Source organism: Polypterus senegalus, chromosome 3 (genome assembly GCF_016835505.1).
Source record: "Polypterus senegalus isolate Bchr_013 chromosome 3, ASM1683550v1, whole genome shotgun sequence".
Classification (NCBI taxonomy): domain Eukaryota; kingdom Metazoa; phylum Chordata; class Cladistia; order Polypteriformes; family Polypteridae; genus Polypterus; species Polypterus senegalus.
Genome location: NC_053156.1, coordinates 275,095,238 through 275,123,020, shown reverse-complemented (window position 1 = coordinate 275,123,020; position 27,783 = coordinate 275,095,238). Strand labels below are relative to the sequence as shown.

The 27,783-nt window shown below is 43.0% G+C and overlaps 1 protein-coding gene across 5 annotated transcripts in view; it reads right to left on the bottom strand.

Annotated features, from left to right (window-relative positions):
* plxna2 (plexin A2) overlaps positions 1–27,783 on the bottom strand; it is a 333,056-nt gene that overhangs the window by 268,226 nt on the left and 37,047 nt on the right. The window contains exon 1 of one of the 5 annotated variants that reach the window (XM_039749203.1): positions 13,758–13,875. The exons of the other annotated variants lie outside the window; for them this stretch is intronic. The gene's annotated coding sequence lies outside the window, so the exon portion shown is untranslated. Of the gene's footprint in view, positions 1–13,757; positions 13,876–27,783 lie in introns of those variants that run through there. 5 annotated transcript variants of the gene reach the window in all.

Below are 27,783 nucleotides of genomic sequence, written 5' to 3'. Positions count from 1 at the left end.
AAGATGGCTTCCCAACAGACAGGCATGTTGATGATTGACTGATGGGGTGACGTCTGGACACCACTGATGCCACCCTGTTAGATACTGGCAGTAGGGCTATGTGAAGTGCTGCACAGGACCCATGTGATGCCCACAGAGTTAAAGTGAATTACCGAATCTCGCAACATTCCCAGCCAGGCCTTATTAGCAGGAAGGAGCACAAATACCGTAAATATGAAAACTGTTACTCCGCTCCTCTCCAGAATCTGCTGGGAGGTGTTAAAATATGATCACAATCTGTTAATTAGACCGCTAAATAGTCTTTCATTTTTTTCTTTTACCTTTTGAATTATCAGATCTTCCAGGGATTGATAATTTCCAGAAGAGCAGTCATTCTAAAATTAATAAGGCTGTCATTAGAGATGTGGATCCCACAGTCAAACTGGAACGGAGGCAAGTGGCGCTTCCTCTGTAATCTCATTTGCATATTTTATGCAAATCGGCGCTATGAATATTCTAAACAGCACTCCTAAAGTAACTAACTGACACATAAAATGTCAAAATGTAATAATCAAAGCTGGGCTGGCACTAGTGGGGTAAGTGATGGACTGCATGCCCCATCATATTTGGGAGTCCTTGCCAACATAGTGCATTCTGAGTCCAAAATGGAGATGGAACCATCGCCATTATGCTGAAATAACCATCAAGCATTGTTATAACACAGGACCTGTCTGACACAAACAAATGCCAACTGGCCATTCTGAATCCAAAGCAGAATGGTGAGTGTGATCTGTGCCAGTTATAGTGAGCTGAGCATTTACTTCATCAGACAGCATAGAGGTTTTAAACATCTGGCAAAATGGAATACCCACTTTGGGTATTACAGTTGGGAGCCCGTGCCAATATAATCAGATGCCTTCAATTCAGTATGCCCACTTAGTAAAGTGGTGTGGATAAAAGTGGGATCTTTGCCAATAGAATGAGGAGCCGCTTGGATTTTCAGAACTTAAGACAACATACAGGGAACCTACTGGGCATAATGAGATGCCCACTTTGCATTGTTGTCAATGGCGGCATTACAGTTGGGACCCTGTGCCAATATAATGAGATTCCAAATGGGTATTCTGAGTTTAACCAAAATGGTGAAGATTCAGAGTGAGATAAGACAACATGAAGGTTTTAAAAGTGGGAACCCGACTCCAGTAATGAGATACCCACTAGAAAGAATGAAGTTGTTACAGTTGAGTGCAAGTGCCAATGTAATGGGCAAAGGTTGGGTTGGGAGGCTGCGCTGATGCAGCACGTTGTCGCACCCACCTTAGTATACCAGACTAGGACAACAAGTGCAGTCATGCAATGGGTGACCCCTCAGCACCACACTAGTTCAGTTGGCATGGAACAGTGTGAGGTGTTTATGGTGGCTGGAGTGTAAATTCTGCCACTAATGCCCAGGCTTTTCCTTGCAGGATGGGGCAGATTGAATTTAAAGCTGAATGGTGATAATCCACGTGGGATCTGTGCCAGTATAGTGAGCACTCGCATCATAAGAAAACATGAAGGTTTTAAAAGTAGGACCCTGTCTTTAATGATGAGATACCCACTACAAAGAATGAAGTTTTTAGTGCAAGTGCCAATATGATGGGAAATTTGAATTTAAAGCAGAATGGTGATGCAAAGCATTGGATCTGTGCCAGTACAGTGAGCATTCACTTCATAAGACAACATGAAGGTTTAAAAACTGGGAACCCATCTTTAATGATGACATGCCCACTTGGCATTTCAGGCATCAGAGAGAATGAATTTATTACAGTTGAGTGCAAGTGCCAATATAATGAGATGCCAAATGGGCATTTTTGAATGGTGACAATCCAGGTGGGTTCCCTGTTAATACAGTGAGCATTCACACCATAAGGCAATATGAAGGCTTTAAAAGTGGGAACCTGTCTGGCATAATGTGATACTTACTTTGCATTTTGGGCATCAGAGAGAATGGTGACATTACAGTTGGGAGCCTGTGCCAATATAATGAGATTCCAAATGGGTACTCCGAGTTTAATCAGAATGGTGGCGATTCAGATGTGATCTGTGCCAATATAGTGAGATAAGACAACATGAAGGTTTTAAAAGTGGGAACTCATCTTCAATAATGAGATACCCATGAGAAAGCATGAAGTTGTTACAGTTGAGTGCGAGTGCCAATATAATGGGCAGTTTGAATTTAAAGCAGAATGGTGATGATCCACATGGGATCTGTGCCAATATAGTGAGCATTCACATCATAAGGCAACAGAGAGGTTTTAAAAGTGGGAACCCATCTTTAATGATGACATGCCCGCTTGGTATTTCAGGCATCAGAGAGTATGGAGTTGTTACAGTTGAGTGTGAGTGCCAATATAATGAGATGCCAAATGGTACATTTTGAATCAAAATCAGAATTGTGCCAATCTAGGGTAGGATCTCTGCCAGTACAGTTAGCATTCACATTACAAGACAATACGAAGGTGTTAAAAGAGGTAACCTGTCTGGATAATGAGATACCCGCTTTGCCTATCTGCCATCCAAGAGAATGGAGGTGCTGGCAGTTGAGAGTCTGTACCAATATAATGAGATACCAAGTAGGCATACTGAGTTCAAGGCAACGTGCAGTCTTAGCCAATATAATGAGAGAACTGCTGGGCATCCTGAACTTAAAACAACATTGAATGACCCTGCTGGCATAATGTGATACCCGCTTTGCCTCTCAGGCATCAGAGAGAGTGGAGGGACGGCTGTGCCAATATAATGAGATACAAACTGTCTGTTCTGAGCCTCAGACAAAATGGTGGTGTTTCAAAGTGGAACCCGTGCCAGTCTAACAGGATAAGTGAACATTTCAAAGATAAGTCGAATGCCAGGAAACAGTTTGGGAAGCCTTTCTGGGCATTCTGGTCGTAAGGTAACAAAGAAGCATTGCGAGTCGGAGCTTGTCAACATTATAAGATACCCATGATGAATTTTGGGCATCGGACTGAATCAAGATAATCAAGATATGTCACTTAAGGCCAAGCACCTTGCCAGGCTTTGTGATGAGATGATAGCACGGTGGTGTCAGCCTGCGGCAATAATAATGTGACACTGGTGGTTCATTCTTGGGATCAGGGAGCATGGAGGTATTGCATGTGGAAACGTATGCAAAAAAAATGAGATTCCAAATGGGCACTCTCAGCGTAAAACAAGCCAGTTTTCTTACATGTGGGAACATGTCTTAAATAATAAGATACCCACGGTTCTGAACCCATACCAACATCGTAAGATTCTCCACTGGGCATCCTGATCATAACATGGCATGCAGGTACAGCTTTGGTACAGGGAACCGGTCTGACATAACGAGATACCCACTATACTTTTCAGGCATCACACAGAATAGAGGGATTTGAGTTGAGAACCTGTGCCAGCATAATGAGATACCTGCTGGGTATTCTGATCATAAAGGTGTATACCCACTTAACATTTTTGGCATCAAAGGGAATGAGAGTATTACATTTGGAAATCTGTGTCCACATAACATACCTATGGATCATTCTAAGCATAAAACAGAAGGTGGTGGGCATTCTGTCTATAAGAAAGATAGAGCTATTATGGTAAGGGACAGATGCCAACACAATGAGATACCCGCTGGACATTCTGAGCAAAAGACAACATGGCAAAGCTGTGAACAGGAGCCTGTTTGAAATAATGAGACAGGCATTGGGTACTGTGAGATTCAGACCGTTTGAAAGTGGGAACCTGTGCCAACGTAATGAGATCCCTACTGGGCACTCCGAGCATGAGATGCTATGGAGGTGTTACAAGTGTGAATCTGTGTTGACATGATTAGGTACCTACTGGGCATTGTGAGCCTGAGTGGAAATTGGTTCAACAAAATGCCATACCTGCTTGGTATTCCGAGCAAAAGAAAGAACTGGAACTTGTGCTGACACAATTCATTCAGACTGGTAGACAACCTGGAGGCTTTGCAAGTGCGAATCTGTTCACATGTTTTGGAATGCCCACGGGGTACCAAGTGCATTCAAGAACACGGAGAAGAAACAAGGGAACTGCTAGGGACTCCCAGAGTAGAAGAGTGTGAAGATATTCCAAGGGGGAAGCCGTAGGGACCGAATGAGATACCCACTGGGCGCTACAGGTGAGAAACCATGAGCAACCAATGAGGTGTGGCTTCAGCATTCGGGTGGCACACATGGGAGACGGTGAAAAACCTGTGTGGGGGCAGTGGGAACTCGCGCCAACATGAAGAGAAAGCAAGTGGGTGCCCACAGGGCTGATTCCGAGCAGGGCTGGTGCGTTAAATAATGCCATGTAAGGTCAGGCAACTTACCAGACTGGAGACATGACACAGTGCCAATCTGCTTATAATGCATACTGTAATTCGGGCATCACAATACCCACAATACACTGCATCCTTGGAACAATCAGAACATAATTCACTTTAGCACAATAAAACATACAGAACTGCCATTCAAGACAATCCAAGTGTGTAAATTCTTCACTGTGCCTGTGTGACCGTCCCCTAAAATCAACAATGGCGTGGAGTTTTGTGACTGCGGAGCTCAATGTGAAACGAACCTTTGCTGTTTCGCTTCTCTAAATGCCAACACAATAAAAGATGCCCACCTGCCCTTCTTAACCAAACTCGCCCAGTGCTCTTGTAAGAGAAGTTTTAGCAGCCATCAAGCGGGTAACTGGCACCTTTAGAACCTTCCGGAAACTAACGACATTTTACAAAACGGCATAATCAGCCTGTGACTTTTCAGTCAGCTTTACTCAGACTATATCCTGATATTTGTGATCTAATTATAAGTTTCTATAATAAGTTCCTCTATTTTTATTATTAATATGTTTATGATTATGGAAGAAGATGATCTGCTGTGGCAACCCCTAATGGGAGCAGCCAAAAGAAGAAGAAGAAGAATTATGATTATGATTATATTTTAATAAATGCCAGGTTGCTTTCTCATTTCTATACTTGGTCTTCATACCTTGAGCGACTGATGTAAATATTAGTGAACCTGGTGATGCTAGATTGCAGTTTTCTCCCCCACAGGACTATCAAGGCCAAGAGGTCGCACCTCAGTAGAAGAACAAGTGCGGCATAGGTAAGAGCCCCGCTGGCTGGTAAGTGGCATACAACCAACAGGGTCTTGAGCCTTGGTGTCTGGTGAGGGCATTGGTAGAGGGGTCCCTGAGTGGAGTGCCCCTCTGATATGTAATGACGTGAAGGAGGTCCCATGTGGAATGTTACAGAGTGAATGGCAGTTGGGCTTCACTCACATGTAGTTGTGAGGCTAGGATCTTGATGTGTGTGTGTGTGTGTGTGTGTGTGTTGAGTAGACCCTCCTAGTAAACGGACTTGACTGTGTTATCGTGGGATTGGTGAGGCACGCCATGTGCTGCTTTGGCTGTACAGCCGGCGGTCAGGGAAATCAGAAATTCTTATAATGAAAATATTTAACGCAGTTTTTGCTTTGCGCCCTCCCCAAACCTAACCCATCACCTATGGGGGAAGAATGGAAGCTTTAGATTCGCCAAAAAGTTCAATCTCTGGTTTTTGACAGATCTTGACATTTTAGGGTCCCCTGATACCAAAAACATTGATATCTTGATGATGTGTGTGTCTCTGTCTGTGTGTTGCTCACAGTTTCTAGAGCTAAAACGGCTGGATGGAAAAATACCAAACTCGAAACTTCAGCCTGGTATGAGATGACGATGTGCTGATTAGTTTATGAGCCAAATTGTGCAAGAGAAAGAGGCACTCAAATACCGTAATCCTGCAATTAATTATGACTTCTTCTTGACAATTGCTATCTTAATGACCGATTTTATGATCAGAAAGATCGGCATCAGAGCGGTAACTAATTACTGAAATGTCACAGAATAGTTTGGGTCACTTCGTTCCTATGGCACAAAGCCTACTGACGCTCACATCCAAATTTTTAAAGGCACTATACGAGTAAGGAATTAAATATGTACACTACGTAATTCCCAAGGTTGATTCTCTTTTGTTTTTCTTTTCTTATTTTGCAACGTTAAATTTTTTTTTATATATCATTGCATGAAAATGCCACCTAAGGTGCCATACCTGGCCCCACACACCGGCCCTGCCTCAGAGTGAAAAGTCAAGGGCATTATCAGTGCTCAGTAACACCTTTGGGCCTTTGCAATAACCCCATATTGTCATCTGGCATTGAGGTCCCACCTGAAGTGAAGCACCGATAGACCCGCCTGTATACACCACCATACCCAAGGGGCACTCTGTAGGGTACGACTGGGCAGAGAGAGAACAAACTGGTCAAGTAAGAAAATGTCCACAGGTATTTGACATTCTGGGTGTTGTGACGTTCTGGGTGTTGTGACGTTCTGGGTGTTGTGACGTTCTGGGTGTTGTGACGTTCTGGGTGTTGTGACGTTCTGGTGCGACCACAGACTGGTTAGCTGGTTGGAGCATTTGATGCATATTGAAAAATAAATGACAATAGTAGAATGAAGTTACTTGCATTAGTAGTGTACATAAAATGTGTTTTTAATGCCACTTTACAATATTTCACAGACGGCAGAGTCCAACTCCAGTGCTGTAAAGACTCCTGTGTTGCTGCCCGTTGTTGGATGTCGAGGCTCTGTGGCTCACTGGACGTCACATTTCCTAAACATTGTCAAAGAAAACTTGAATGTGTGCTGAAGTCTCAAGCTTAGACTTTTGGCAGTAGGTGACAGACACACAGACAGACAGACAGATGTGGCTATGACATAAGGTGATGGACTGAGAGACAGACAGACAGACAGATATGGCTCTTACGGTAGGTGACAGACAGACATGGCTATCGCATAAGGCGATGGAGAGACAGGCAGACAGATATGGCTCTTGTGGTAGGTGACAGACAGACAGACACAGCTATTACATAAGGTGACGGACAGAGAGACGTGTCTATTGCACTAGTTGAAAGACAACAGGCAGACAGTCAGATGTGACCATCACAGACGGTGATTTTTTGTTTTACATCTGAAAGGCCCCTCAAAGCAGGCACCGAGAGCTCTGTGATTCACCCGCTAAGGCAGTTCAGAAGTCAGCGTCCCGCGTATCCCCCTCGGCAGGTGAGCTGCAGGCCATTAACTCCGAGTAGCACACCCACCTTTCACAGGGAACAACTTTACTTTCTCCAGCTGGCTAAACTATTAAGAACAAACTGATCCCTGGCCATGCAGTAGCAAGTTTGCATTGTTGTAACTCCAGGGGGCAGCAGAGAGTTGTGGTGCTATGGGGGTCTCATGTTCATGAGGTCTCTCTCCTTCACATGAAGCTCCTTCTGTTTCTCTTATCTTTATCTCTGTTAAACAAGTACATTATTATTATTATTAATAATAATTTTTTAAGCTCTTTAAGCCCCTGGAATTGGTGACCCAGTCCAGTCCCTCTTCCTCTGAAGTGCCTGACGCACCAGTAGATGTCAGCCCCAACATAAGACTGAATGCACATCTACAAAAATGATTTAATTACCTATTAGTATAATAATGTTGATAACAAGGACAAAGATATTAGCCGTGCCATCGGCCTCGTCGTCTCCTCGGTTTCAGGCTTTTAGCACACTCTATATTTTTGTTGTTATCATCATCATGAATTATGAACGTGTGTTCTTTGCAAATTTCTGTGTTGGTAATTGAATAATAATAGCAAAAGGCTATGACTGAGTAAATTACTAGTCTTTGTGTCGTCGGCTGAATGTTTAATTTCTGCGTTATTGTGTTACCAATCCTGACGAAGCCGTTTCTGCTCTGCGGCCGCGGGGGTGCGAGTTCAATAAAACGGGAATCCGGCTGATCCGAGCTGTGCTGACATTGACCGAGAAGCCCCTTTCGGAAATTCAATCGGGGGAACTGAAACGGAGCAGACGACTGATTTTCTCTCCCGGTTTGTTTGAAGCCCAACACGAGACGTCGCCTGTCCGGATCTCATCTTTTCAAACGATTAAAGACGGAGTAAGAGAAGCGAAGGTATTGGCAGTTAAAGTAACAGTACGGAGGTCATCTTTGAAAACACACAAGACTTGACGTTAGAGTGGAGCAGACTTTATGAGGATGAGGAAGTATCTAGAAAACACAGAATGGGTGGGAAAGGAAGGGAGACAAGTCAGCATGTGACATGCCGTGTAGTGGGAAAGAGACCCCCAAGTTACACTCCGGACATCTGACAGATCGCGAGCCGAACGGGAGTAGAGGAGAGGAGCGGAGAGAAGAGACGCAGACCGGCAAAGTGAAGGGTGAAAGGTGCGATTTTATTTACAAGAGTGCTGTACAACAACAACAACAACAACAACAAGACAGTGTCAGGTGGGCTTCGGTGCACAAAACTCCGGCACTAGCGCTCTACTAAAATAAGAGACAAAAAGAAGAAAAGGGAAAAAGGCGTATTTACAGTTAAGTAAAGTGCAATCCAACAGTTCTTTGTACGAAAACTACACACCCACACACACACACACACACACACAGACAGTCTTCCTTCTTTATCCCTGGCTAAGGAAAAAAAAATATGTACTAGACACGTTTAGTGTGTGTATATACAAAAAGGAAAATAATTGCACCAACCCCAAAAGAAAACTACAGTAACGGAGGCGGAGGACGGAAGTCAGGAGAAAAGAGAAAAAAAAGAAAAGAGGGCGAACAGAACAGCTACTTTAAAATGACAGACTGTAAATTAGCAAACAGTCCTACTTATTTACAAAACACAATATTATAGAGTATGAACAAGATTCCGCGGTGACCCGGGATTTGTTCCTGCCTTGCGCCCGGTGGTGGCTGGGATTGGTTCCAGCAGACCTACGTGACCTTGTGTTAGGATATACCGGGTTGGATGATGGATGGATGGATGGATGAACAAGATTAGTTAAAGCATATAATATCGCAACGATTAGCACAATAAGGAAACACCACTCAGCAGTGTTGGAGTTTTCTACGTTTTACTTGGAGACTCCGTTCTTTAACAGACGGTGCCCCGTCTTATACTCCGTTATCTGGGTTACAGAGCACACCTCCAACACAATAAAGAAAGTTTACCCTACCAATCAGTTTACCTCCTGCCACTTACATTCTGTTTTTCTGGGCCTACTCTTTATGCCACACCTTCCTTTTCCTCCTAACTTCTCCTGTCAGTCGTGTCCGCCCCTTACAGAACAGAAGCCCCTCAGCCAGAGCCATTACTTGCAGCTTTCATTCCGCCCTTTCTGCTCCCAAACAGCACATCACAAGCTGCCTGCACGACGCAATATATTAACGAAACAGAACTTAAAAAGACAATTACAATGCAGGAGAACATTAACATTAAAACAGAATAGCATGCCTGGCAGTGGTTTCCATATTCAACACGTTTTTCAGATTTTGTTGTTCTTCCTACTCCGTAAATTGAAGCAATATTTGAATTACTTTTGCCATTTCGTAAACGTTTAATAATTTCAGTTTTTTTGTGACCATTCCAACATACACGCTTAACGTGAGGGAGGACCCGCCCTCCTGCTCTCGGCCCAAAGCCACTTTGTTGGATTTGCATTAATACAAGCAAACTATGGTACTTAGCTCGATAACAGAAGTCGCAAAATTAACCAGAATGTTCAAGAAAATAATAGCAAATAACCAGATCTAAATCGGTTAAGTAATTCTCTTATGAAAAGCAAACAGACATACAGACAGAACGCGTTTGAACCACGACATTTTTAAAACCGTTTCTTAGCGTACACCTGTGGGCCAAGGGTAACCTACATTCCAAGTTTCAAGACCCAAGTCCTGATGGTTCAGGCGATTTCGTGATGAGCGAGTCATGACTTTATATATTCAAGTTTTGACTTTATATATTCAGAAAATCAATGTATTTGCCTGTTTGGCACCCCATAATATATATATATATATATATATATATATATATATATATATATATATATATATATATATATATATATATATATATATATATGCCACAGTGGATCATCATATATATCCGCCAAAACTATCACTCAGAGATATACAGTACGTGTACTAAAAATGTTTACAAGGCCGTCTAGAAAACCAAGCGCTCTCTCTTTAGCTCAGCATTGTTTAACCCTACCTCGCCTTTAGGTCCAATGTGACCACCCCTGTTGGCCGGCAACTCCTTAAACATATAACCAGTAAGATTATCCAGCCAATCTGCCACCCCTGTCTACCCCCTGGCACGTCCACGCCATCGCATCGCGACACGCCCCTGGCAACTTTCAATTTAAAGTCGAACTCCCAGCCGGTCGCACGCACGTAAAGCCCACCGGATGGCAAACGCCTATGCTGAACTCAAGCCTGCCGGTTGTCGACGCTCCAATAAGTAAACTTTATCTACTTACAATGCGGGATTCCCGTCTCTGAGTCGACCTCAATTACACATTCAGATGGCGGCTTTCTCTTCCAGGCGCGCCGCACCTTAAACCGCTCGCGACGGATAGGCTGTGTGGATTCAGGTGCGTGTTATTGTCAGGAGCTCGTACGGGCCGTTATACTGTACGGGCTTCACATGCGCTCAGAGCCGCCGCGCCTCACAGCGCACACCTGCCGAGACCCGCGGCAGCGCCTTCAACACAACACGGCGAGCTCCATCCTTTAAGATGGCTCACTTGTATCTTTTAAAATCAGGAAAGTTCCTGCTTAGCGCTACAGAAACTGAGTTGGTTAAGCACAAGTTACCACTCCGCAGCTTTTAATGACAGGTGGTGGCACCTCAAATAGACCTCCTGATCAAGGCAATGAATAAGGCAACCAACACTGAGCTGTCCAAACAAACGTCCTGCAAGAATAAGTACCCCAAATTAAAAAAAAAAAAAAAAAGTCTGCTGGGAGTCAAGCTTTTTAATGTGGACAGACAGACAGACATGGCTATTGCAGTAAGTGAGTAAAAAGAGTAACAAATCAGCCAAAATGAATAGAGAGGGCTTTTATTAATAAAGTAAAAGCGAGAAGATCAATGTACCAGAAAATTAAAAAAAACAGTCAAGTCAGTCTTCAGTCTGACATAGAGAAACAGCAAACACTACAGAAAAAGATCAAAAAAAATTATTTGGACATGTGTGTCAGTAGGCTTTGCGCTCTGGGAACCAAGAGACCCAAACTATTCTGTGACATTTCAGTTATTATTTACAGCTCTGATGCTGATCTTTCTCATCATAAAATTACTCATTATGATAGCAATTGATGACAAGAATTCATAATTAATTACAGAATTTTCAGCATTTGAGTGCCTCTTTCTCTTGCATGATTTGGCTCAAAAACTAATCAGCACATCGTCATCTCATAACAGGCTTCAGTTTCGAGTTTGGTATTTTTCCATCCAGCTGTTTTAGCTCTTGACCGTCCTCAAGAAACTGTGACACAAGGACACACACCCATCACTGAGAAATTATTTTCAGTATCAGGCGACTCTGAAATGTCAAGATCAGTCCGAAATCATAGATCAAAATTTTGGGCGAATTTAAACCTTTCGCTCCTCCACAATAGATAATAGGTTATGGTGTTTGCAATATTTTGAATACAACTTAAATAAAAAGACTATAAAAGAGAATTTAAGAAACTTCAGAGACACAAAAGGAGAAATTATTGAAAATAAGAAGGTGATAGCAAACGAACTGAACACATATTTAACCCAAGCATTTGTTAAGGAAGAAACAACTGGGACACCTCATAAAGAAATAAAACCAAACTCTGAGTTCATAGATTTCAAAATCAAAGAGTCAGAAGGTCATTAAGCCCTCAATACGCTGAAATCTAATAAACCCTCCGGACTTGATGGGATTTTCCAATTTGTAGTGAAAGAATTGAAAGATACCCTGAAAGATGCCCTGAAAGTTGAAATTCAAATCGATTTAGGTTGTATATAGCGCCTTCAGGACTGGGCACCTTCTGAAAGTGCTTCACAGAAGAGGACCAACTAGTGAACATATCTTGGTAATAGGAAATTCAGGGTGGTCTCTTAGCTGTGGCCTCTGGTGGCTGCTAATTCAATCAGTCTTGGTTTTATATGGCACCTTCAGGAGTGGGCACCTTCAGAAAATACAGAAGAGACCCCACTGATAGGCACCAGGTGGTCTCTTAGATGCGAGTTTTGACCAGGTGAAAGTTGTGAGCTCAATTAAAAATTCTTGATTTAATATAGCACCTTCCAGTGAGCACCTTCAGAAAGCAATTCACAGAAGGGGACCAAATGGTGGCCATATCATGGTGACAAAAAACCAAAGGTGATTTCTCAACTAAACCCTCTGACCAGGTGAAAGCTGCAAGCTCAGGTTGGTTATAGCGCCTTTCTTCAGTGGGCACCTTCACAGCAGAGAGTCACTCATAGGCATGTTATGGCAACGGATAATTCAGGGTAGTCTCTTAGCTGTGACCACTGACCAGCTGAAGACTGCTAATTCAATCTTGGTTTTATATGGCAACTTCAGAGTGGGCCTCTCCAGAAGAGACCCCACTGGTACGCATATTATGGTGACAGATAACTCAGAGTGGCCTCCGAACTGTGACCAGGTGAAAGTTGCAAGCTCAGAGAATCTTTTTTGATTTAATATAGTGCCTTGCAGTGGGCACTTTCAGTAATAATGTTATAGAAGAGGGTTAATGGAAGGCATTTTATGGTGGCTGACAACTTGGAGTGAACTCTCAGCTGTGACACTGCAAGCTCTTTACAACACAAAGTGGCAGACAGGGAGCAGCCAGGCTGCACACGTGAATAGAAGGTGCCGTAAAGCTCAAAACAGATGAGAAGCATCGCAGGATGCCCAGTGCCACAGAGGACTGGCCACCAGTTCAATTAACAACAAGCCTCTCAGCTGACCTGACCTATCGATCTCGATGTCCCCAAGGGTCAACAGTCAAACTGGACAAGCACACATCACTCCGGCTAACAACTCTCAAGATAGACTTATGTGGTGGCATTCACAGCACTGACCAACGTAAGCCCGTTCTGAGAGCCGAGTGTGCCACCCAAGAGGCACAGAGTGGAGGGGGGCTGTGCAATGCCAGGCTGTTTTCTGCAGGCACACCTTTGGCTTTCTTTCCCCCATCAGAGCCATTTGTAAATTCAAATGTGCTCCGCTGGCACAGCGATGACGGCTAATTAAATAAACAGCACTGACAGCGCCATTAACATAAAGCAGGGAAACGGTGCTCACAGTACAACAGGCATCAGGTGTGTGCAAATGTGGGCATGTGTGTGCCCAGTGGATAGAGGGCATCAGTGGGGCATGGGGAGCACAAAAAGGCTGCAGGGATGTGCCCGGGTTCAAATCCACTGTGTCAGACTAATTAGTCCAGAATGGTGGAATTACAAAGCAAGGTATCTCTGAGCACCTCATGAGTGACATCCACCAAAGTTCAAGTGAGATCCACAAAAAGATGAGCAGGACCATCAAATGGGCACATAAAGGTGTCCACTAACTCAGCATTCAGTGCTGGGGTGGGCACCTGCAACTACAGGACAACCAACCAGCTGTCTCGTCAGGGAAGGACCACTGAGAGTGATAAAGCCCCTAATGCTGCTGCTTATGGTGCATCTGGACTGGGTACAACTGGGCACAGTGAGTATTAAAAGTGGTCTTCGTGTCACCTGTGAAGTTCTCAACAATCTCTGAGTGCTCACCCTGAAATGTCCTGTGGCATGGTGGCAATGGAAATTAACTGCTATTTTATTATTTTTTTTTTTTTGTTTTTGCTTTTTGTGTCAATACAAAAGACATTCTAAATACCTCTGGAGAATGTAGGAAGAAGTGCAAACCCGCTCATTATCTCTGGGGGGAATGTCAGCCAGACGAATCAGAACTAATTCATGAACCTCCTAGGCGCTCTGTTCTTTATCCCCTTCTGTTTGAAGAAGACAATTCAGTCTATTTATAACCAAAAAAAAAAAAAAAACAATCAGCCATTCTAATAAAGAGCACATCAAGCAGAGCGCTCTCCGACTCATTAATTACTATAGGGGTCTTCTAGTGGCCAGTTATGGCCTTTTTCATTATCTATCTGCCATATAGTGCCTCTCATAGCTATCTATTATATAGTGTCTTTCATATCTATCTATATATCTATTATACTGTATAATGTGTTATCTGTCTATTATATATTGCCTTTCATTTCTATCTATCTATCATATAGTGTCTTCTATCCATCTATCTGTCTATCTTTCTATTATTCAGTGCCTTTCATTTTTATCTATCTACCTATCTATTATACAGTGTGTTATTTATCTATTATAAAGTGCATTTCCTAACCATCAATGTACTAAATCATTAGATAAAAAGGAAGGCTCCCACATCTTTTGTGAATTCTTAAATATGACCAAATGGTGGCACTGAGGTTACCAGCCTTAGTCTGCACACCATCGGTGTAAAGTGTCCCAGATCTCTTTGGGTCTCTCTGGTGACTGGAGCTGCCATATCTCATTTAGGTGCTACATGAACATCTGAATATGTTGTTAGATGAACTGGTCACTCTATGCTGATGTCATATGTGCCATGCCGGTGCTAAGCTGTTTTGTGCCCTAGGCCAAGTTTATTTGTGTGCCAACCAACTGTTCAGTAGTTAACCCGTGCAGTTGGGATTTTCTACCCCTTATGATCTGTGCCCTACAAGAATGCCTAATTTGCCTTAGTAGTGCATATGTGAGATGGTGACTGGCATAGCTTGCCATCCAGTTGAGGGTTCACCCTGCTTTGTACTCTACAGTATGTTGCCAGAATGGGCTACTAGAATCCTGAAATGACCTAAAACAGGCTTGAAAATAAATGGAAGTTTGGGGCATTTAAACAAACAATATGTAGGCAGGCTGTGTTGTGTAATGTCGTAGGTAGGGCTGTAGACGTCAAGGTTGCAGGTTCAAATCCGGCTTCTGACTCTGTGTAACCCTGAGCAAGTCACTTCACCTGTCTGCCCTGCAATGGGCAAAACAAAAGAAATCTAACCGCTTACTGTATACAGTACTTGAAATGTTGTGAAGTCGCCTTGGATGAAGGTGTCAGCCAAATCATGAGTAATCATTACATTCTACATAGCACCTGTTTATAGTGAGCCTAATGTCAAAGTGTTTCCTGTGGACATATGTTCCACTCCATTTATATATATATATATATATATATATATATATTATATATATATATATATATATATATATATATATATATATATATATATATATATATACAGATGGAGCATTGTCTGGTTTATGTGACTTTACCAGGTTGACAGCGACAGCCAATGGTGAGTCAATGGCAGATTCTGAGCAGGTGGCCATGGGTTTACATACCGAACATAAACACACACACACACACACAGATGCTTTAATGTGAACTCAGTGTGTATAAAGCAGTATAGTAAAAGCAGCCAATCTGTTTAGAGTGGTAATATAAGCTGTGATACAAGATGAAAAGTTTTTATTAGGAGATTTATACCATTGATAAATGAATCCATACTGACCAAGTCCAAACGAAATTCTCGTATCATCCATCCAATGAAATGAATTTGAAATTCAGACCCTAAACACCCATGTCCCCATAATACGCCTTGGCACCTTTGACTTCATTATGATTCCCTGAGGTAGAATCACGCACGTATACAGTCCGTCACGCAGATTCTCACACATACGCGCGCGCACACCCAATGTATTAACACAGGCACACACACACACAACGCGTCGCGCAGACTCAAACACACAATGTGTTGCACAGACACATGGACAGAGTGCGTCACCCAGATTTACGGACACGCACAATGACTCGTGCAGACTCACGCACACACACGAACACAATGCGTCACGCAGACACACGGACATACGTCACGCAGATTCACGCACACACACAACGCAATGCGCAGCCTCAAGCGCACGCGCGCGCGCACACTTAAAAAGGTTACACAGTCACACGGACACGATCGGACTCACGCCCATGCAAAGCCCACCTTTTTGCCCTTTTCTTTCCCTGAGCTTCAGAGCTGACCGTGCAGTCCACAGGTTTCCAACTGGGTTGTTTTAAATTGGAAATGACACGAAAGCAATTGAAGTGATGAGTGGGCCAGAGAGAGCGAACGCGAGCGCGACCGCGAGTGCCAGTCGAGAGTGAGCCGCCGGTGGCAGACGGACTTGAGCACATTTGGCATGGCACCCGCCCCTTTTCAGTCACGCTCACTAGTGAGGCCTTTCTCTCCAACACTCTCCGGCTCACTCCGACTCCCATCAACTGTGCGAAAATTCCAGTAGCACGTCAAGTGTCAAGCTCAAGTCTGCCTCCTGCATTTCCGCTCCCTGCCATGCATAATTGTCACCTTTCAGGTCAGGAATAGCAGGAAGGGGCGGCAGGAGCGCTGGAAACTTGCTGCCTGGGAGACGTGAGCAGGTCTAAACTGGCTGAGGAAAACACTTGGCGTTTACTGATGAAGACTGGAGGTCACAGGAGGAGAACCTCTGCACACTTCCAGAACCTCTGGGCAGCTCCTCTAGACCACCTGGCCCTGGACCACCTGAAAAGTGATGCCACCCTTACTTCTTAGCAGCTACCATATTATGGGCCACCAGGCCACAATACACAGTATGTAACTGAACTGCCGTGGGCACACCTGACTTGTACTGGCCTCATCATCTGGACTGAAAAACTCCTCCTATTATGGATGCCCACCTCCACAAGCCCCACTACCTATCTAAACTATACATTGTCTTTGAGACCTATTTGTTGTGATGGATGGCAGGCATGGGCTGGCATCCCAGCCAGGATGGTTCATGATTCCACAAATGACTGAAAGCCCAAGGTAGTGAGCGGCCAGGTAGAAAGGCCAGAAGGTTGGTAGGAGATGCCAATATAAAAGTGGATATGCTGGCATCCTGGCAGAGATGGAGCGAAGTTGACATAATGGAAGGGCAGGGGAAGACAACTTGCCAGGACTGTAAGTTTTCCCAAACACATTGGGAAGAAAGAATCCCTGAACTGCAGTACTTGGTAACACACCCACAGGGCATGCTGGGAACTGTAGTCCCATGGGGTAACCCGGGCACCTGATGTCTGTTGCACTGGGAGCCGCCAGGGGGCGCTGCAGGGAGTAGCGGTCCTTACTTTGTGGGTCTTGTGCCTCACCCAGAAGTGCCTCCTACATGTAATGTCCTGGCACCAGAAGTATTTCTGGGTCTTATAGAAAAGGAGCCACTCTGCCTTACCCTGGTGATTTGGAGTCGGGTGGAAGAGGGCAAAGTTCACCTGGGAGGAGTGCAAGAAAAGAGAGAAGAAAATCTTTAATTGTGTCGTACAAGCAGCTGATCTGAAGGTATTTGTCATAATAAACCTTTTATTTGAACAGGGACTTGTGGCTGTGAAGGTTGTGTATGCGGCGCCCCCTACAGGCCGCACTATCTATATATTGTATCACACCCCTCACATCTATTTCTCTGTTACAGAGGACCGTTCATGTCTATTGACTGTATAGTGCCTTTCACATAGCACCTTTATCTAGTAAACTGTCACTCTAACTGAGCTTCAGAAGTCCTCTGCTGAGATGGGAGAACCTGTTGGAAGACGGATCTGCTCAGCCATATGCCATCAGCCAGACGGAAGCCATTCTGGAGTGAAAGGCATATGACTGCCCACTTCTCTGGTCTGATGAGAACCAAGCAGTATGTCTAGCAAAGACTGGGCATGGCTCGGCGCCTGCCTAACACTAACCCTATGGTGAAGCATGGCAGGGGCAGCGTCATGATATGGGGTGCTTCTCAGAGGCTGGTCAGAACCGAGTGCAGTCCAGTATGGAGAAGCTGCTCCAGAGTGCACACAACCTCAAACTGAGGTGACGGCTCAGCATGACAATGACAATGACAATGAGTGGCTTCAGGACGAGTCTATGAGTGGCCCTGTCAAAACTGTGACTTAAACCCACCTAGAACATCTGTGGAGGCACCTGAAGGTGGCACTTTACTGACACTTCTCATCCCGTTTAACGGAGCTTGAGAGGATCTGCCAGTAAGAGTGTGAGAAACGGCCCAAATCCAGGTGGGCAAAGCTTATAGAGACCCCTCAAAGCTGGAACTGCTGCCCAAGGGGCTTCTAGGAAGCCCTGAGTTAAGGCTCTGTTGTTTGATTTTTAATACATTTGCAGACCTTTCTGAAAAACTTTATGGGTTATTGAGTGGAGATTGGCAGACAGAAACGGTAAACTCAGCCACTTAAAACTAAATCTGCAACAACAATGAAGCACGTAGAACGTGCGGCGGTCCGAATACTTTGTGAATCCACTGTACCTACAGACCCCTGGAGACGTCATGCTGGAAGTAGTAGCTATTCCTCAAAATAGCAGTGAATGTGACGGAAACACTGTGCCCCCCACATTCAGATCAGCTGAGCTCCCCTGGGCCACATGGCATGACGAAGTGTGCCATGGGCTAGACACCTGCATGGAGTGGCACTCGTTACTTTATTCAGCGCCCCAGCTGGAGGAGACCACCCTCCCAGACTCGGTGGGCAGTGCCAGGACTTAATCGCTGGCCTGGTGTCACTGTCCTGCTTCTGGTTACATTGTTTGTCATGCAGACTAAAGCTGCTCAGCTCTGCCAGGGCTGGCACAGACTTGAAAATCACAAATTCACACATGACAAACGCTCAGAGCAGTGTGACCATCTACTGGGGTGGTTTAGGAGCATAAACCAGAACAAACTGGAAATTCACAGTAATTTCCCACATAAAAGTGTGTCTAAAAGTCGAGACCCCCCCCCAGAATCAGTGGCTGCTTTGCTTAAATGCTACCTCCAGAGTCTGCTTTGATCCCTTGCCGGACACACAGAGGTGACCAAATGGCCAAACAATGCAGCTGAGCACTTGTCTGCTATTCCTCATGCTGTAGTGTGAAGGGCGGGGGGTTTGGACACTTCACAAGGCCTCAGTGTTCCTCGTCTCTTTGCACGCGGATGGCCTCACCATCCCCTGCAGTGGAGCTCGCACGTCTCCGCATTTGCCACGTTCCTTTAGGGCAGCCTTTGCTCGCTTTCTTTGTCCCTCTAATGTATCCCCACATAAAAATGATTCATTGCTCGGGGAGGCAAAACGAGGAGACACGGCAACTAACCCCTCTGCCCTCTTGCAGTGTGCTGGGACCCCTCCACAAATCCCCAGTGTCCGTCCTCTGCTTCAGTAGTGTGGCCTGCAGGCAAAACTGGGCCAGCGCCAGAAGTGTTGGAGCACAAAGCCCGCACCTCTGTCAGGCGAGCGGCGGCGGCCATCAAAGCAGCAGAGGGAATTACTTCACTTAAGGAAGGCCACGCAGTCGGCCAAACACGAGGTATTCATGAGACGCCTCAGAGGAGGAGGAGGAGGGCGACCTCCTAAAACAAAATCTGCATGACCCCTGGCCTTTACTCCCTCATCTGCCAGCTTCATTTTAATTCAGTCATCTGCTTGCTGGCCTTCCTCACAGAACTGAGGAGCCCGACTGACAGACAGGAGGACAACAAGACTGGAAAGACAGGAGGCCATGTTAGTCAGCATCAGAGAGCACGATGTAGGGTGACCCTGCCACCCGAAAATGTCACGGCAGTCCAGCACCATTAAGGAGCACAGATAGAAACAACCATATTGGGTCATAAACTGCATAGAGGGATTGCTTAAATATTACATCAGCCGTCATAGTGAGCATTGCCACAAGATGACCAAGAACAATGTGATACATAGATAGATAGATAGATATGAAAGGCACTATATAACAGATAGATAGATAGATAGATAGATAGATAGATAGATAGATAGATAGATAGATAGATAGATAGAAAGGCACTACATAACAGATAGATAGATAGATAGATAGATAGATAGATAGAAAGGCACTATACAACATAATAAAATCACATTTTGTACTTCTAAATGCCCCCAGTTCATCCCTTCTTCATTTCATAGATATCCACCCAAACCCTTGCCCCTTCATTCATCCCTTCTATCCCACAATTCCACTCATGTATTACAATACTCTATAGATTTCTGCTCATACATATTTCATTAATTACAAATTTAGAATACAAAGTGAAGTTCATCATTATCATAATTACACAATACATTATTTACACACCACTTTTCCTTAAACTATAAAAGGTTTCTAGCTGATTTATAAAAATTCAGATCCACTTCTATTCTGCTTTTACAAGTCACTTTAAATAATACTGTAAGGTCTGTGGTGCTTGCTCCCTTAACCTTATTTTTCCAGGTTTTCGATATTCCCAGTGTAGCCTGTCCTAAAGTTAACCTGGTTTATATTTGTTTTTTTTTATTTTTATTTTTTTAACCTCTTTACCCCAAACAAACACCATCTTATTATAACAGACCAGCAGGCTGTTATAATGAATCAGCTGCTGTATCATTTTAAAAAAAGTCATCCAATCTTTCACAAAACATAAAACAGTGAAATACAGTTTCCCTAAACCCACAGAGAGAGCAGGTATCTGAAACCCTTGACAAATAGATAGATAGATAGATAGATAGACTAATCTAACATAATATAAAATGGCTACAAACCCTGCTGTATATGGTAAGTTTGCAAGTTCTCCTCGTGTGTGTGCTTTTCTCTATGATAAACGAGTTAAAATGGATGTATATTATATTATATTATATTATATTAATGATTACGGCATGCATTCTTCGAGTCCCTTTTTTGTCACACACGATAACACCGTTGTCATGCTCCGCATACTAATGGCAGGCTTATGCTTTAGAGTTATAATTGTAAACTCCCCGACAAATAATCGTGCAGACATGTGAACTAATAAAGAACAATGCAAGATAGACAGAGAGAGTGACAGTTCTGATTTCTTAAGGGACATTGGTAATGTAATCACTTTAAATGACAGAATACAGAAGACAACAGTGGAAAATGTACAGGAAATCACAAGATGGTATTATGCTGCTCGACAATAAAATTATATGAAAGAAACACACACCTTAATAAATCAGAAACAGACAGAAGTAAAGACGGAATGGTGTGAATATTCGAAATTAATCAGAACAATGCGGAGCAGTATTCTTTGCAAATTAAAAGATAATTCTGTAGAAATGAACAATTTAGTTTCGATTTTTGATATCACTTGAACAGTTGCTATTCTTTCTTCTGTATATATTTTATGCAAAACTTAAATAAGATCCTAATAACAAAAAGTTTGTAGTTGCAAAGACACTGACATTGAAAAAAGTGGGTGGCGTCATCAAACAAGTTGAGAAATGCTGAACTAGCATATGGACTGATATTTTTGTCATAATAAAAAAGGAAACGCATTGTGAAATAAATAAATAAATGTATTGTGTACATAAATAATATCAAAACGATGTCACCGCACAAATAAAAATGTACCATGAAGCCTGCTTTTTTTATTTCTATGCTTTTTTTTTCCAATGACCATTTATTCGCAACATTCTGTTTCACGTATCGCCACTCATATCTGTACTATGAAACTAATTCAACCGCATCATTAGAAAAGGAAGCAACAATTGCCATCCTCTCCATTTTGATCACTACCGTAAGTGGAAAAGACCCACACGCATTAAGAAATATAGTGCCTTTTAAAGAACACACTGTCACCAACAATGCAAGGCATAAAAGTTCAAGTTTACATCTAGTCGAGGATACAGGAGTGTAAAGTGCGTTCCTGAAGCAACGGGAACCGACACTGGCCAGAATGGCAGTCGACAGCTGAGCAAACTGTCCACCCACCAATACTAAGCCAGTATGGGGGTCACCCGTCAGGGAGGAAAGGCATAAAGGCATAGGGACTCTGCGGGCACTACATAAAACTAGACGGGAATCAAACTTAAAGGCTCCTGTCTTTAAGACAGAGTAACGGTACCACCACGCCACCCACCGTGCCATACCCAGTCGTTCCGTATGTGTACTCATTGTGTCATTTGTCAAATCTGTATTTGTACCTACTTGTGAACTTGTCAAAGCGATCAGTGACGGGCGCTATACACAAGTAAAGTGAATTCAACGGAACTGAATCGTGCTCCTCAAAAAGACCCCACTGTGGATCCTGCAGGAACAGCGCAAAGTTAACGGAAGGAGAGCCACAACTGTGACAAGGCAGGCCAGCCTCGCTTGTCAATTGCTGTTCACCTACTGTGTCCAAAATAATATCGAGTCGGGATCTGAACGCCCCCGGGGTGCTTCTTTCAACAACACGCCAGGGAAACTGATTCCATAAATTTACAATTCTCAGGGTGAAAAAATGTTTTTCTACTATCTGTATGGAATTTACTCAGCCGGCTTCCATCTGTGCCCCGTACTCTCGTTGAAGAACTGATTTTCTTGGACCAGCTGGCACTCACACGCTTGTTTCCTTTCATAAAATCTCGACCACACTCCTCCTGCTCCGGCTATAGGCTGCCTATATTATATGAAGACCAGCATGGCACGTCCCTATAATGATCAGTGCAACGCACCGGGGCAGCGGAACGGCCAGTGTTATTCAATATAGGTGGGCACAATCACAGAACATTTTTCTGGACATTCTACAATATTACAAAGACATAAAAAGATTGTTATTTTATACAGCACTATTCATAGTGATGGGGCAGACAAATAGTGAAAATAAAAAGAACAATTATTATTTTATATAGTGCCTTTTATAATGGGAGTGATTATAGAACACTATCTTGGGCAGACAAAATTATGAGAAATAAAAAGGATTACTCATTTATATGGCGCCTTTCACAGTGATGGGGCAGGCAAGACCTGAAAATGAAAAGGAGCTCATCACTTATTATAGGGTCTTTCATTATGCCGGGCATGATCATAGGACACCGTCCGGGGCAGAAAACAAAACATTCAAAATAAAGACAACAATCAATATTTGATACGGTGCCATTTTAAAGGGCCGGACAAATAGTCGCTCCTTTTTATTTTCAGTATTTGTCTACTTCCATCAATACGAAAGGCACTTTATAAAATATTCATTTTTATTTCATTCTTAATATTGTTTTTATCAACTCTGGAAAGTAATCTATGATAATATGCCCACAATGAAAAAATGCGATAGTAAATAATACTTAAAATAATGAAAGACGCACATGTACTTATTTTCAGTATTATTTATGATAGCATTGTGGGCATTATCATGGATTATTTTCCAGGGTTGGTAAATAAATAAATAAATAAATAAATAATGGGCGCCTCGCATTTAGGAGATCCGGGTTCGCTTCCCAGGTCCTCCTTGCGTGGAATTTGCATGTTCTCCCAGTGTCTGCGTGGGTTTCATCCGGGTGCTCCGGTTATCTCCCACAGTCCAAAGACATGCAGGTTAGGTGGATTGGCGATTCTAAATTGGCCCATGTTTGTGTGTGTCCTGCGGTGGGATGGCACCCTGACCAGGACTGGTTCCTGCCTTGTGCCTTGTGTTGGCTGGGATTGGCTCCAGCAGACCCCCGTGACCCTGTGTTCGGATTCAGCGGGTTGGAAAATGGATGGATAATAATAATAATAATAATAATAATAATAATAATAATAATAATAATAATAAAAGTGCCTTTCGTGCTGGTTATGACTAAAGAATAGTTTTAGGTCAAACAAAAATAATATACATAAAGTATAGAGTGGTCCAGATTATGCAGATCCAGATCGTCTGGGTGACTTTGATTTATGCGGGGACGATTCCAGTTCGGCGCGAAATCGATTCTTCATGTCGTCAGTTCGCACACTTCTCGATGGTCTGGGATTTTCCGGGTGATTTTCAATGTAATAAACTTAATAAGTTATAGCGTAATGAAAATTGAATAATTAGATCTGGACCACCCTATATATATACTCAGACTCACTTAATTCAGGGTCACAAGATAGCAAAAGTCTGATCTTTCAAATAATTATTAATATATACTTCAAATCCAGAACACTGGTTTTATGAAACTGCTACACCAACCACTGAACCGTCCAACCCAATTATATTATATGATATTCAATTTTTATATATACTTTTTGTGGGTATGATCACAGAATGCAGGACAAAATAAAATAAATCGACATGATTTCCTACAGTGCCTTTTACAGTTAGCATGGCCATACATGCTTTACAGGGAAAAAAAAATCATGTCAAAAGAATGAAACTAGTAATCTTTTTCATATAGTGCCTTTATAATGATAACTTTTACTAAATATTTGTAGACCAATCAGTAATATCATTTTAAAAAATGCTTCATATAGAAAATTTCAAAGCTTCCATTTTCACATAAGGCTTTCTATCGCCGTTCATCACACAGCACTTTGAGCATTTTAAAAGATGTCGTCCTCGAGTTCACAAAGCGGACCTATGGACCAGTAACTCACTCACTCACTCACGCACTCCCTGCTCCTGAGAAAGCCCTTTCCCTCGGGGACGCGCACACCGTACGGAGCGTCTCTCTTTCTCTCTGTCACTCGGTATCAGAGTTATAAGAAGCCCCTGAAAGTGTTAAACCGCCCAGCAAGCACCGAGTAGGAGCTCTGAAACAAGTTACACGGAAGAAGTGTTCGCGCTCCTGTGACCAACAAGAGAAGCGCTTCGCCTGTGAGCGCACATCACGCACACGCCTGCCCCGCTGTGCCGACGCCGAGACTCATGCATGGATAAACGTTTGATTTTTGTGCGCGCACAGGGACACATTTCTAACGACCCGAACAAGAGGCCGTTTACCTTTGCCAAAGCAAAAGGTTAAGTGAATGCACGCGGCTGTTTGTGTACTATATATAGCGGCGACCAGGAGACATGCACAAGCATTTGTGTGCAGAGGCGGTCATGACAACACTGTGACAGAATCGTCTCGACGCATAAACAAAGTGAGCATTTCATGAATTTCCATACCGCCCCGTGCCTATCAGGCACTCTGAATTTGCCGTCACCCCTTTGAAATTCAGAAGTAGAGCAACTATTTCCATGACAAAAAAAACCAAAAAACATTCCTTTACCCGCGCTATTAGCAAACTGCGATTTTCTAAAAACACAAAGCTGTTCAAAGAAAGGATCATCCTATATACTGTCTGTTTCAAATCTCCAAAAGAAGATTATTTTATATAGTATTTTCTTATGCAAGCGTGGCCAAACAGAATGTGTTAAGGATGATTTTCTAGAAGACCTTTAATAAAAAACAAAAAACAAATACGATGCAACTAGCAAAAGCCTATGGTGCGTTATTCTAAACAAGGTAAGTCAGTGCGCAGCTGTGCGTGTGAACGGCCCAACGCTATAAACGGGTTCTCGTCCCACTCCAGGCGACTTTAAAACTGGATTAGATGGGGGGTACAGTAAATGGTTAGGTTGTTAATTTTACTTATTGCAGCAACCTTAATAAAAAAGCATAATTAAAATCCCTTTACAACGCTTTTCATATCCCACCTAATTATTGATAATTGATGGCGAAAAGGTGAGTGCCAGGCCAGGATAAACCTTCCTCCCACCAAAGCTGTCAGGTATAATGTTATATCACATTATCCCATCATGCCCCTCACAGTACTTCAGAAACCTGGTAGGGAGCCAGGGGCTGGTAGGTGCTGCTGGCTCATACATTGAAGTCCAATCACACTGGGGCGTTGGCACGTCTTCTTCTTTATTTGCTTGGGCATTTCAGATTTCTTCACACCCCCCAAAGACTGACTGTTTAGGTGGCTTGGTGTCTCCACACACCGGCTAAATGTGATTGAGGATGGCTGTGTGCCTCAGTGTACCCTGTGATGGACTGGCAATGCTGCCCAGGATTGATCCCTGTACTGCAGTTAATAAGGATGGTGCAGGCACCAGCTGTAAAATTGGATCAAATGGGATCAATCAAAGCTTGGAAATGTAATTATTGTTGTTATAAACCTTCCTGTACATGCAGTCCCTACAACTAGCTAACAAGCATACTCATTATTTGATATTGCTGACTTCATAATGAGTAAGATGTTTCTAAGGAGTATCAATATCTAAGGAGAACACACACACACACACACACACATATATATATATATATATATATATATATATATATATATATATATATATATATATATATATATATATATATATATATATATATATATATATATATATTGTGAATAAAGGCACTGAACTGTCCATGGTGGCTCCCGAATATACATAGCAGGGTCCCGGCCGGGCATGGGACCCGGCTGTCCGTCACTATATATATATATATATATATATATATATATATATATATATATATATATATATATATAATGTAAAGGAATAATCAATATTTTAGGGTAACAAAACACTTTTCAAAGAAACTGCTTTTGTATGGCGACTTTCATAACAAGAGAGTCCAGTGAACTCTTTCTGAAGTTAGAACTGTATGCTAATCTTTATCAGTAACGGCGCACAATAACGTGCAGGGAATACCCTTGACTTACGGTTTCCATCCTCTTTCTCTTTACTTTCATCACTCATTTGCTCAGAGGTTGATGCCTTTGCTGCTTCCTGAGCAGCTCTTTTGTTCTCCACCCTAGTGGCCCGCAGCTTCTCCTCTTTTTTCGGCATCTTTTCTTTTTAAAACTGATTAACTCAGTGTTTGTGTTGCAATTACATAGTACGTTTTCTTTAATTTTTCACTTAAGCTTGCACTTAAGTCTTCAATTTGCCTAAAGAGTGATTTAAAATATGAAGAGGTAGGGAAAGTGACGGCGAAGGTGGAAGGGATGAGAAAAGGCGCCCGTACAAATGTGCCGCATGGCTGCCCTGCTGGCCACTGACTAGAGTTGATTCTACAATAAAATAAAATAAAAAGAGGAATAATATTGGAGGTCAATCATCACCACGAAAGTAGACAGTAGATGTCACGTAGTATATGTGTAGTAAATTTCAGGTCAATAGTTCAAATAGTTTGCGAGCAACAGGTGGTTTAAAATCCTGGACAGACAGACGGACAGCCATAGTGTATTTTACCACCTTTGCCATCACTTCCCCTACCTCTTCATATCTTAAATCATTCTCGAGGCTGATTGAAGACTTAAGTGCCAGCTTAAGTGAAAAATTAAAGAAAACGTACTAAGTAATTGCAACACAACAACTGACTTAATCAGTTTTAACGCGAAAAGATGCCAACGAAAGAAGAGAAGAAGTGGGACGCTAAGGTGGAGAACAGAGGAGCGGATCAGGAAGCAGCAAGATCATCAACCTCTGAACAAATGAATTATAAAATACAGAGAAAGAGGATGGAAGCTCAAGTCAGGCGTATTCACGGCACGTTATCGTGTATAGTGCGCCGTTACTGGTTTCATATAATGCCGTTAAAAAACAAAGATATAAAGAAATCTCTTATGCTGTGCCTTTCAATCATTGTACAGGAATAATTCATATTTTACATGGTGCCGCTCCTAAGATGTATGATCACCTGGTAATAATGCTAACGTTGTATAGCGCCTTTAACAGGAAATAAGAACATTTCAAAGCAGTGCTTACTTCATACGGCTTCTTTCACAACAACAAGCAATCTCATTCAAACGAATACTAATTGTAGAGAGCACCATTCATAACAATCAGAGTTGAATAACTTACAGTGAGTTAGCACTCGGGTCTCCGGTATCACATTAGTCGGACCCTTGTAACGCACGCAACTGAAACCCTCGCCGCTTCTTCCTATTCTCAGTGTGCACACTACAGAGGTCACATGGCGTCTCCTACTGGTGCACCTTTGCCTTTGACAATCGGAGACGTCCCCGAGCACGAAGCGGTGGCCTGCTGACACACGAGTCCCAAATGCAGACGGATTTTGTTTGAGAAGAGGAAGAGCCAGACGTGTCAGCCACTCTGCT